We start from the raw sequence: 12310 nt of genomic DNA on the forward strand, positions 1-12310 counted from the left end.
CCTGTATAAAACCCGTTTTGGCTCGGCTTTGCGCGATTTTGCGCATAGTGCAGCATAATTGGGTTTAAACCATTCTCGGCTCCACAATATCTGCTCTTCACTTTTTCCCTTAGAACTGATCTACTTCTCATAATAAACACCCTATTCTCACTCTAAAGCCTGGCACTTGCTCACCAAAGCAATTATATAAGTCAGCACTAAAAAATTAAAAGCACTACACCCTCACAAACTCCCCTTAAGTACTTTGTTCCCCATTGGCCCTTTTTTTTCAATCATAAAGGAATTCCCAATACTATTCTAGCATGTCCAAAGGTCAGTTGTCAATCTCCTCTCCGGTCCAGCTGCTGAATCTGGGAATCTTGAGGCAATGTTATAACTGCCTCATGTACACAGACAACCCTCTCCTCCTCCCAACAAATTCCAACATATGTGAGAGATGCAACCATATAGCCAAACTGGAGGATAAGCTCTCTCAACTCAGTACTGGCGTAACCAGTCAGGAGGAGAAGGAAACCACACTCACTACAATTCCAGTCTCACATAGACCTACCACGACAGCAAACCAAACACATAAACACACAAAAACATACTTGGAGGCTCTAAATAAAAATCTGCCTAAGCAGCAGAGACCTCCAAAGCAGACACCCAAGCAACCGCTACCCCAAAACAAAACATGTGCAACACATAGCTCACAAAGCCAGTGTGCCGAACAGTCACAGCCCTTAAGGCTAAACAACACACCTGATACACTTGTAATAGGTGACTCGATCATCAGGCACACTGACGTTCCGCTCACCAGGCTGAACAAGGAGAAGGTCACGGTGAGCTGCCTGTCGGGCGCTAGGATCCGCCACATAACACAAGCACTCAGGTCACTCCAAGGTAAGTACAAATATGACTCAGTCATCGTCCATGCTGGTGTGAATGACCTGAGACGTACCTCCCTGGACTATATCAAAAGAGACATAGAGGAGCTCTCTGAGAATGTAGCCCAGGCTGTATGACCCTGACCTTGAGTAGCATCTTACCCTCACCAAGATTGATGCCACAATATGAAGACAAGATGATCAATTTCAACAATTGGCTTAAGTATTGGTGTCATTCAAAGGGGATCCAATGCCTGTCTGCCTGGGATGACATGCTCGACAAGCCACGATGCTTCGCTAGGGACGGCTTGCACCTGTCACCCCTGGGCTTTCGGATATTGGCAAAGGCTCTTGCCACCCCCATAGTGCCTTTTTTAGGCAAGGCTCAAAAGACAAACCCACTTCCATAGGTATCACAAGGGATAAGAAACTAAGAGTAATGCTACTCAACGCCAGAAGTCTAAACCTCAAGATGCACACACTCGAAACTCTCCTTAGCATGGAGAACATCGATATCTGTGCAATAACAGACACCTGCAGCAATTGGAAAGACCCCAAAAGTACCTCAACAAGAGGATCAAAGGGCTCAAACAGATGCCATATGCTGCCTGGTTAAAGAAACTCCAGCTCTACTCAGTGGCATACCGCCTGCTCAGAGGCGATCTGTGCCTGACATATAAAGCCATGTCCAACCCGGAATTAATGGACATGCTGCACCACAGAAAATCCAAATCCCATCGAGCTACGCGCTCGAGAGACTTGAACCTCAGCACTGAAATAAATAGGACATGCTGGAGGGACAGATTCATAACCCAGAGGCTCCCTTCACTCTGGAATAAAATCCCTGTCCAGGTTAGGCAGAGTCCCTCATTGACTCTCTTCAAGAGGAATCTTGATGAGTGGATGGGAGATCGTAGGTTTACCCCGGGTATCACTTCTGTGTCACTGTTAGACAGAGGCACAGTATACTAACCTCGAAAAAGGGCATAGCAAAATTAATTTAAAATGGGTGGCGAAAGCCAAACACACTCTGGCTAGGCTTATAAATGCCCTAGGGCAGATAGCCTAGTATGAACCTATGAACCTATAAACTGCCAACCCCCCTCAACTCATAAACTCAAAGATGAAGAACAAAAAATACAAAAATAAACTCCTTTATTACTATAGCAAACAACTTGCTGGAGTGCTACAGTTATCACCGTGTACACACACACACACACACACACACACACACACACACACACACACACACACACACACACACATATATCATTGGTCTGAAGCAAAGGAAGTAATACATGGATGACAAAACATGACAATTCCAAGAGTACCCAAAATATCAATGGCACTCCACATTATTAAATAACCTTTTTTTCCCCTAGGTCTTGTTTGCCCCTGTGCCTGTTCCTCATCAAACCTACTCTAATACACCTCACACCCATTTATTCCCTAGTACTAGGTTTCCCTACTATTGGGGGGCGGGCAAGAACTATTTGGACATTTAGGCAAGACAAGTGTTATTTAGGCAGCCATGAGAGTGGTTTGAGCCCTTGCTAGCATTCTGTCAATGACAGTATATATATTATAAGCCCAAATTCCTTCCCCTTGCAAGGATCAACCAAACTGTGTCACTAGAGGAACCTCAGTTCCTTCTCTGTGAAAGTGTATGCTCTCATGCACCCATGATAAGGGCTATTATGGTTATGGTTCTATGGCCAGACACCTACCCAAAGGCTGTTCTTTGCAATGATTCTCCTCTTCTGAGAGATTGTTTATTGGACAGTCCTTGTCGGCATCCTTCCCATGAGCCTCTAATCAAACTTTGTTCACCTGGGCTGTAGTTAGGGCTTTATCCTTCCACATCATCAGTGCTATTAAATAATCATTCTGTGGAACAAGGGTTTAAACCCCTCCTCATGTGTTCTCCCAACAGATGCTTGGACGCTGATGAATAATGAATATAAATCAGTTTGTGAAAGCATTATAAACAGAGTATAAATGTCATGAAATTTGATAAATCCATCAATAGATTTTATTACTGTCACACTTCAGTGTAGTAAGCCTTACAAGGGATTTTAGTCTCCTCTTTTCACTTGTTACCTGCCCTAAATTCACCTCTGTAAACAGAATTTTAATAAAATTAAAATAAGTGTATTTTACATATATTTTTATTTTAATCTGAAGCAGAGTTTCTTAATGATTAGTGCTGGTTTTCAATAGCACCTTCCTGGCATTACCTGCTAGTCTAATTTATGTTCAGTTAAAGTGCTATTGTGCTGCCCTGCCTTTGTAACCATAGCAACTAAACATGCTATGTGACAAAGGCAGGACGTCATAGTAAGGTTGTTAACTTGCCAGTCTAATTGGTTTATAGATTCTTACTAAGCTAACAGCAAAGAAGACCATCCAGTAACACAGCTACATCACCCAGTACTGGTAAGAGACTAACAACATTCCCCATTTAGTGGAATTTCTCCACATATACCTGCTGAAAATGTGAGATCACTCACCTACTCATTCAGCCTGAATTTAAAGGTTGATAGGGAAGTGATCTGCTTGATAGGCAATGTCATCTGTTATAACACCTGGTATTGATTATGTTGTAGTATAGGTTTAAGTCTTTAGAATGCGTGTTTGCTTTATCATTGTTTCACTTTGGGTGAAGGAGTTCAAAGAATGCTGAGTAATTCATAACACAGAAGTCTGTACAACACTGAGTAGAGACAGGGCTTTTAGTGTATCAGTGCAGCTAAGGGTATTGAGACTTGAAATCTTTTTGGTGAGGAAATATTGAGGTCCCTTAAACTGGTTTAGGTGCTAAGTGAGGTACATGGTGATGAGTGTATTATATTCAACAATGTGCCTAATAAGGGATGAATGAAGTGGGGCTATAACTTCTTTGAACTGTGAGAAAATACCACAAAGGAAAAGCTGGACATGGCAGAAGGATTTTATAACAACCTTAGAGAAGCAGTGCTCAAGGCAGCCCCTGTTATCAATATCTTCTTGAATAATGGGAGTTGCAAAGGATTATGCTATTAATGTGAGGACAGATATCTCCAGAAGTCACAGACAAGCTGAAGCGTACTTTAATTCCACTTATAAAATGACCATCTCAAAAATCTTCTTCTGTTTACATTTCGGACCTTGAAACACTGTGCCTACAATATTTATCTGTATTACAGGAATCAAGCTATTAAGCAGTGCCCCTCTGAAAACAAATTCATTTTACTTCTTTCTTGCATATCTAACGCTATTGCATTGCTCAAGGATATACATCACTGTCTTCTAAACTGACATCAAGAGGGGTGAACGCTCTTAAAGGGATTTTCTGATGTTAATGGATGCATCATGGTATTTGATCAGTAAAGTGCATTTATCTGTACTTATTTATTTGGGGTGTTTTTTAATAAAAACTTTGTAAATTTACTATTTCCTATTGTGCTGTTATCCTTGAGGTAATGCATGTTGCATTCATGCACTTCAATGGGGCACCTTCATGCAAGCACAGTGGTGCAACCATAAAAAGTCTATGGATGCAAAACATGTTTTTAGTACACTAATGCCACTAAAGTTAAACTTTATTGTTTTCCTCAGTGATGTCAGTTTAGCAAAAACAAATTTTTTAAAGTTAGATTTATCCCTGAAGAGAAGAAAAACATGCTCCTTGATGCCTACCATCACTGTTTGGCAGTTTTGCACCACATGCACTGATGCAAAAGTAGGTTGGACAGATGTTAAAAAAATCACTATAAATATTTGAAGCTTTTTTTTTTTTTTTTTTGCAGATTTACTGTGTTCTTCCTGTATGATATTTGTGTTAAGCTGTATGTTCTGATTACTTAGTCATGTACAGTTTTCTACAGTGTCAGCTGGCATCCTAATATGACACAGCTTCTGTTTTAAAATGCAGAACAGATGGTTCATTGGTTTTCAAATAAATCAGTGTATACACCCAATATTTCATAACGTTTACAGTTCGCAGCAGTGGCAAATGATAATGTTTGTACTGAATGTTTGTCCTTTCATAAATGGAACCTGTAACCAATGTCATATTATTAAAGCTAATTTAAAGGAAAGATTTTTGACTTAAGTAGTTGGAAAGTGAATAAGATTTACTAGTTGCTGTCAGTACTGAAAGGCTTAAATGGAGGGATAATTGCTCATGTCTGCCACTCCTGGAGTCTACTGACAAAGCTATGTTTCAGAGCTGGGCTTCTGCAATTTCTTCAGCTTCAGACACAGTAAAATAAGCTTCAACTTATCTTATATTCTGGAGTTAAATTTAAAGTGCTGGTAACACGTTCAGGAAAGATTTAACAAATTTAAATATTAAGATTCAGTTTGAATTGTATTCGCCATTAACATGTTTTGCTTTACTCTTTTATTTTAATTTTATTCCAGTAGACATTTTATATAAACACAGTGGGGGGTGGGGCATGAAAGCCTACAGGATAAGTTTTACAGTGTGAGTGTGCCAAGTTGTGTGCAATGCCCAAGGAATAATCTTGAATGTGTGTGCTGGCAACCCTGGCAGTTATCATGACTCCCATATCTGGCACACATCACAGCTGTATCAGATGTTTGTTAGGTAGGACATCCCACAGGGCCATTTACTGAGGGATGCTGGCTATGCACTGGAACCATCGATGATGGCACCCATCAGATGTGCACACATAATCACAGAAGAATGCCATAATGAGACACATGCTTAAATAAGAAACATTACAGAGTGTGTGTTTCGGCTGTTGAAGTCATGGTTCCAGTGGTTAGATACATCTGGTGGAGCCCTACAGTATAATCCAGAGACATGTGCATAAATCTTCACAGTATGTGCTATGCTACATAATCTGATCTTGCGGAAACAGCTTCAGCAGGATCAACTAGGGGAAGGGACACACATTCCCCCACCAATGCCTAGGTCACCACAGCCACAGTCAGAGGAGGACTCAAAGGGGGAACCACCAGCTGCTGTGCATGCAGACAGAGGTAGGCATGGTCAGTATGACTTTGCTTTGGATAAAAGGCAATGCATAGCACATTTACTGACCACCTGGATGCCTAATACCCTTCTCCTACTCACACACATATTAAAATTGATGCCAGGCAACTCACATAACCTGTACCTCCTCATGTACTGGCTGTGTACTGCTTGCATCAGACAAAGTCAGCCCTGAATTCAAAATGTGTCCACTACTGCATTTGCAAGGTAATTCTTGAACTTAGAGTGTAGTTTTTAAATGATATTATGCCATATCCCTGTATTTAGTAAGTTGGAACAGTAATTAAGTAAATAGTGCCATGGATTTGTGCAAAAAGTACTTTAACACGTGACAGCAGAGAGACCTTTAGTTTACTTATATGTATCCATTACTAAGTACTAGGCCTCAAGTTTCAAACATTCACAAAGTCCTACCTCTGAAGTACACTGATGCTCACTACATGGCCTTATTTTGCATCATACCTTTGTACTGGAAAGTCTGTAAAGAGAGAAGTTAGAAAGTAATGATACACATCGCAGTGTCTGACTTCACAACCCTTCCCAAGATCAAACAGGCAGGATGCAGAACAAGGAGGGTAACAAGAGCATCATATCCTTGTTTGTGCCTTAGCAGTACATGTGCTCCCCCCAAGAGCAATGTAGCCTTGCTTGTACCATAACAATAACTCAGCAGTGCCCCCCCCCCAAAAGAGCAGTATATGACTGTTTGTGCCATCCAACCTGGCCTTCACTTACCGGCAAATGCATAATAACTCCAAGTTAATATCAGCACACATTTTAAGGCCAAGGCTATTGAATGCCTTACACACTTGAATGTTTCACAGTGCTGCTCTGATAACTGATGAAGTACCAAGAAACACAGACAAGTAAGACAAAGCTGTATGTTTGCAAGCAGAATCCTAACAGGTTGTGCGATCAATAAATGCACTACATCCAAATATAATAAAGAGGGTTAAAAGTACAATTCACAGCTGAAGATCTCATAGCACTGTACATTCTGATGCATGTAGGAACAATGACTTCAGTTTTTTTGCTGTAAAGCTGCTTGTGTGGCAAAGAGGGCTAAGGCATCCATCCTGTTTTCTGAATCTGCTGTGGTGTCAGAGTTCACATCCTGAACTATGTAGAAATATATGATGTGTAGTGTCATTTTGCAGTGTGTATGCCATATCTTGCTTGTCTCCCTTTCCATTTGTTTTCCTACCTTTCTTTTTTTTATTCCACTGTTTCTGCGATGCCCCACATAGCGCAAACAAATGACTACAGGTTTGGCTGTGCTTATGTGGCTTGCATGAAGCATGGCATTGCTGAAACCATAGCACCTAAGAAGCAGACAGGCAGACATAGAAACCGGATACATTCAATAAATGCTTTTGGCTATCGCAAAAAAAAATGGCATGGAGTTACTGTCACACAGCAATGCGGCTCACATTTGTGCACTGCTTTGCTATGTGAAAGCAGCTGTATCTCACATGTGTATGCGCTAAGTTAACCATAGTGTAAATCTGCTGCCCAATGCACACCTTTCAACTATTTAAATATTTGTAGACTGTCCTGATTTTTGCATCACATTTTTACCCTGCTCCTCATAAAAAGTAGGTTTTCTGACAAATTATTTGAAAATATTTGATTACTGAAGCCAGAAAACAATGACAGGCATTTGAATTTCAAAACTACTACCCTTCAGCAATTCACATTAATGCAAAACATGTTATTCTATGAACTGAATACGTTTGTAACAGCAATATGTAAAACGTGCCCCTATGTTTGGTCCTTTTTCAACCCAATATGTATGGCTTTGTCTAGATTCCTTGCTAAAAAAGGTTGAGAGGTATGTAATGTGCTATGGACATGTATATATGATAATGTCTGATTTAAGTCCTAGTGTTGGCCACACACCCACAAGCATTACAACCCTGGTGTCCCAGTTTATTTTTTCCAACCATATGACAAAGTGTAATTTATAATGTTGTGTCCTTCCTCATGGACAGTGCCAGTTGGTGGTGCTCACAACCTTGCTCTACTAAACTCAAGCATCCAAATATTCTCAGTAAGGGTGCCTGTATTGTTATACAGCTAGGCTTCTAAGCAGCCTAGTACTATTAGGCTATTAGCCTCATATGACACTATGACTCTATGTGCCTATGCAGGCCTCCTAAGCTATTGTCTCTGTGAAGGCTGCCAGCCCAGCTAGCTGGAATTTTGTAAATAATTCTATGTTATTTGTGAATAATAATATCCTTTGTATGTTTGTCTTACAAATGTAAGAAAACTGTATGTTATGTGCTGAGCTTCAAGAATGCAACCACAGTGTACCCTACTGGAAATAAACAGAGTTAACTTGCAAATTTTAAGAAAATAAGTGAATTGTATACAATGGCATTTATCTCAGCTAGACAACAGAATGTCTGCAGCTAGAAATTTTTTTCTATTGTCTGGAAACAGAAATGATTACAGGTTTCAAAGGTAAAAGTGTGTAATTGTTTTATGACTTCCAGTTCCAGGCAAACTTCTAAAAGATAAGTATTTGTGACACAGAGGTGTCCAATAGTGATGTCATGCAGCTAACCCAGCAGTAATGTGTATTATTAATTTAAGAACTATCTCCCAGAGAAAGTATGTGCGTTTTGTATCTTGTCTTGGATCTAGAAATATCCCCCAGCACTTCTACCTTGCTAATAATAAGTACTAGATTACAGTGATTTCTCTCAGAGATAGATAGGAATATAGCAAGATTAGTTAGATGTTTTCTGTTTTTATGTGAGACTGTCCTGCAATGCTGTTTTGGCATATTTCCTGTGATTCTGAACTCTGTTGTCACTGTGTTGCGTTATTGAGTATTGTCTTGTGCTTTTATTATTTATTATTAAATATATTTAAACCTTTTAATTGTGGCTGGTTTGTTTAGAAATAGTTAAGCTCTTGGCGTACTTGCATATGTATTTGGTAACACTGCATGGGCCACTCTTAAATAGCATTGGCCTGGGTCACACATAATTTGGATAATAGTAACATTACACAATGGTCACCCTTTGGGAAGGGCCTTATAGTAGCTGATAACTAGTGGTTGGTGGGAGCTGGTACTACCTTATAGTCTGGGCAGAAGGGGGCATAGCTAGTGAACCTGTGCCAGCCTTCCCCAGGAGTGTCTGTGTATTTGTATATAAATCAAATCTCTAAGTGTGTGTGTGTGTGTGTGTGTGTGTGTGTGCCAGCTACTTGGGCAGGGGCACGGAACACTGGTTGGACAAAGATTGTGCTGGAGGTTTTGGCTTGACCACTCAGCTGAGATCTTAACTTTGCAGCTGTGCCAGTGGGGAGTCTTATAGGGGATCTGGAGTGAGAGAGGGAGAAACCAGCTCCAGACTGACTGTGATCTCCATGTGCTCTTAAAGGAAATTGTACTTTACTATGTGTGTACTTGTCATCCTCCCAATGTGCACGTCCCTCACTGGTGTTAGTGGTGAGGATTGAGGCTCCTTTATTACTGGGCCAGTGGAGGGGCATCACATATTAATTGTTTGGCAGTGGTGGGATAGCCACATCACATATTAATTGTTTGATAGTGGTGAGTTAGCCACATCACATATTAATTGGCTTGTAGTTGTGTGGATATTGAATTCCTGTAGCCTGTGTATAGTGATCACTGAAGGTGTTTTTGTACTAAATCAGCCATGCAGTGAACAGTCAGAGTTCATATCACAATTGTTTTATTTCATTGTTAGCTTAGCTAGTCAGGGAGAGCAGACAAGCATGCCAGCAGAGGAGTATGGCAAGCTGACAAGGAGCCAGTTGGCTGAGATGTGCCAGGCTAAAGGACTGGTACATGCCAACCTGATTAAGACCGACATGATTGTAGCTTTAGTCACAGCTACATCAGAGAATAGCAACCAGAAGGACAATCAGACGGGCTGTGGAGATGTACAACTCTCAGAAAATGGACAGCTCAGTTATCACAGAGGACTTAAAAATCAGTCTGGAGTTAAAGAGAATTGAGTTGGAGGCCAAGCATTTAGAAAAAGAAGTAGCAGAGAGCCTGAGTAATCTAGAGAATGAGGAAAATGAGAAACTGTGATGCCTGGATACTGAGGAGAAGGAGAGGCAGAGACAACATGAAAAGGAGATGCTGACTCTTCGCCAGAGTCATGGAGGTAATGGGGAAGGGAGTAACCAAACCCCAGAAGCAGCAAAGGTCAGTAAATATTTTCCACAATTTACATTGGGGGATAATTTTGATAGTTCCATTCATATGTTTGAGAGGGTATGTAAACAATATGATGTTGACCAAGGGCTCTAGGTGCAGTTCCTGACCTCCTTACTCCATGGTAAAGCTATAATGTTTTTTTCCAAACTGTCTGATAATGATTGCTTAAATTATAATGTTGTAAAGAATTATTTGCTAGAATTTTTTAAGTTAACACCTGAAGCTTATAGGAAAAAGTTTTGTGAGCATAGACGCAAGGCAGATGAAAGCGTGTTTGAATATGATGCTGAACTAAGCACTTATTTTCATAGGTGGGTGAGTGGCTGTCAGGTCACCACTTTTGAAGGGCTGGTAGACCTTTTGATGAGGGAACAAGCCCTTAGCACTTTGCCTGAGGACATGAGAATCTGGTTAACTGATAGACAATGCCTTACTGTAGATGAGTTGGGGAAGAGGGGAGACCTATACCTAGCAAGCAGGGCATCACTGCACAGGAAAAAGACTCCCAGTACTGTTCATGGGTCTAAGAGAACCCATGGTGGGAAGCCCAGACTGCCTCAACAGAGTCTGTCAGTAGCAAGGTGAAGCCACTAGTCCAGGTACATGTCCAGGACCTAGGGTTAAATGTTTTAAATGCAACCAGTGGGGCCATGTAGCATAGATGTCCATAGAGGCAAGGTGGGGAACAAAAGGTGGGAGAGCCAGTAGGTGGGAAAAACAAAATGCCAACAGTAGGTTGTCTTGAGACAACAAGGGTACCAAACTATCACCCTGAAGATATCCTGATAGGGAATGATTTTGGTAATGCAGTACCGTATGTTCATGCAGTTACATGCAATCAGGCTTGGAGACAAGCATGTGGGTCTGTTAGCCTGGGGAGACCCAGACAGACTGCACACTTGCAGCTAGGACTGGTGAGGTGGTTACTTCAGAGAGGGATCTATCCTGTAGCAGTGAGACTGAAGGTGCACCACAGCTGCTTGTGGGTACTGATGTTCCCTTGGACAGAGTGACTGCAAGGGCAGAGTTGAGTATTAATACCCAGGCTGACAGTGAGGCACCACTGTCAGAGAATACCAGACTTCCTGTGGAAGGGGAGCTGGGAATGGTTAAAAAGAGAGAGCTGAGACAGGCTCAGCTCTCAGACCCTATATTACAAGGCCTGAGAGAGGTAGCTAGTGAGGCACCTGATTCTCAAGGGATGGTGGAATCTGTATACTGAGACAAAGGGTTACTGTATAGGGAGTGGACCCCTGAGGGAGGGCTAGAGGGTGAGAGACTACAGCAGTTGATAGTGCCCAGAGCCTACCAGCTGGCACTTCTAGCCATAGTCCGTGATATTCCCTTTGCAGGTCATATGGGCATAAACCTTCCAATAGATGTATTATGCAGAACTTCTATTGGCCTGGGATTTCCAGACATGTAACAAGGTACTGCAGGATCTGTGAGCAGTGCCAAAAGGTAGGCAAGGCAGGAGACAAGGTGAAAGCTCCTTTGATGCCTTTGCCTGTGATTGAGGAGCCATTTCAGAAGGTAGCTATGGATATTGTGGGACTTCTGAGTACCCCAGGTTCAACAGGGAAAATGTATATCTTAGTGGTAGTAGATTATGCTACCAGATACCCTGAGGCAGTGGCTCTGTCCTCCATTGATACAGAAAAGGTGGCAAATGCTTTGTTAGAGATTTTCAGCAGGGTAGGTTTTCCAAAAGCAATACTGACTGACAGAGGTGCCAATTTCAAGTCAGACCTGCTGGCTTGCCTGTGGAAGTACTGTGGGGTGCAGCACCTAAAGACCACCCCCTATCATCCCAGACTAATAGTCTTGTTGAGAGGTTAAACTCTACACTCAAGACCATGCTATGGGCATTTGCAGACCAGTTTAAAAGGGAGTGGGACAAATATCTTCTCCATCTGTTGTTTGCTTACAGAGAGGTTCCCCAGGAATCCACAGATTTTTCACCCTTTGAGTTGGTGTATGGGCCTAGGGCGAGGGAGCCACTAGATTTAATTTGAGATGAGTGGGAGGGTGAGTGTGAATCCCACAAGGAGTCTGTTGTGGCATATGTCCTAAGCCTCAGGACAAGGCTTAGGGAACTCAAAGGCTTGGCCCAGGAGAACCTGGCAGAAGCCCAACAACAGAAAAAGGTCTGGTATGACAGGAATGCTCGAGCTAGAGAGTATGCTGTAGGGCAGCAGGTAATGGTTCTCATTCCTGTCAGACACAACAAGCTGCAGG

The sequence above is a fragment of the Protopterus annectens genome, chromosome 2.part1 (assembly GCF_019279795.1).
Source record: "Protopterus annectens isolate FY-2018-M chromosome 2.part1, PAN1.0, whole genome shotgun sequence".
Lineage (NCBI taxonomy): Eukaryota > Metazoa > Chordata > Ceratodontiformes > Protopteridae > Protopterus > Protopterus annectens.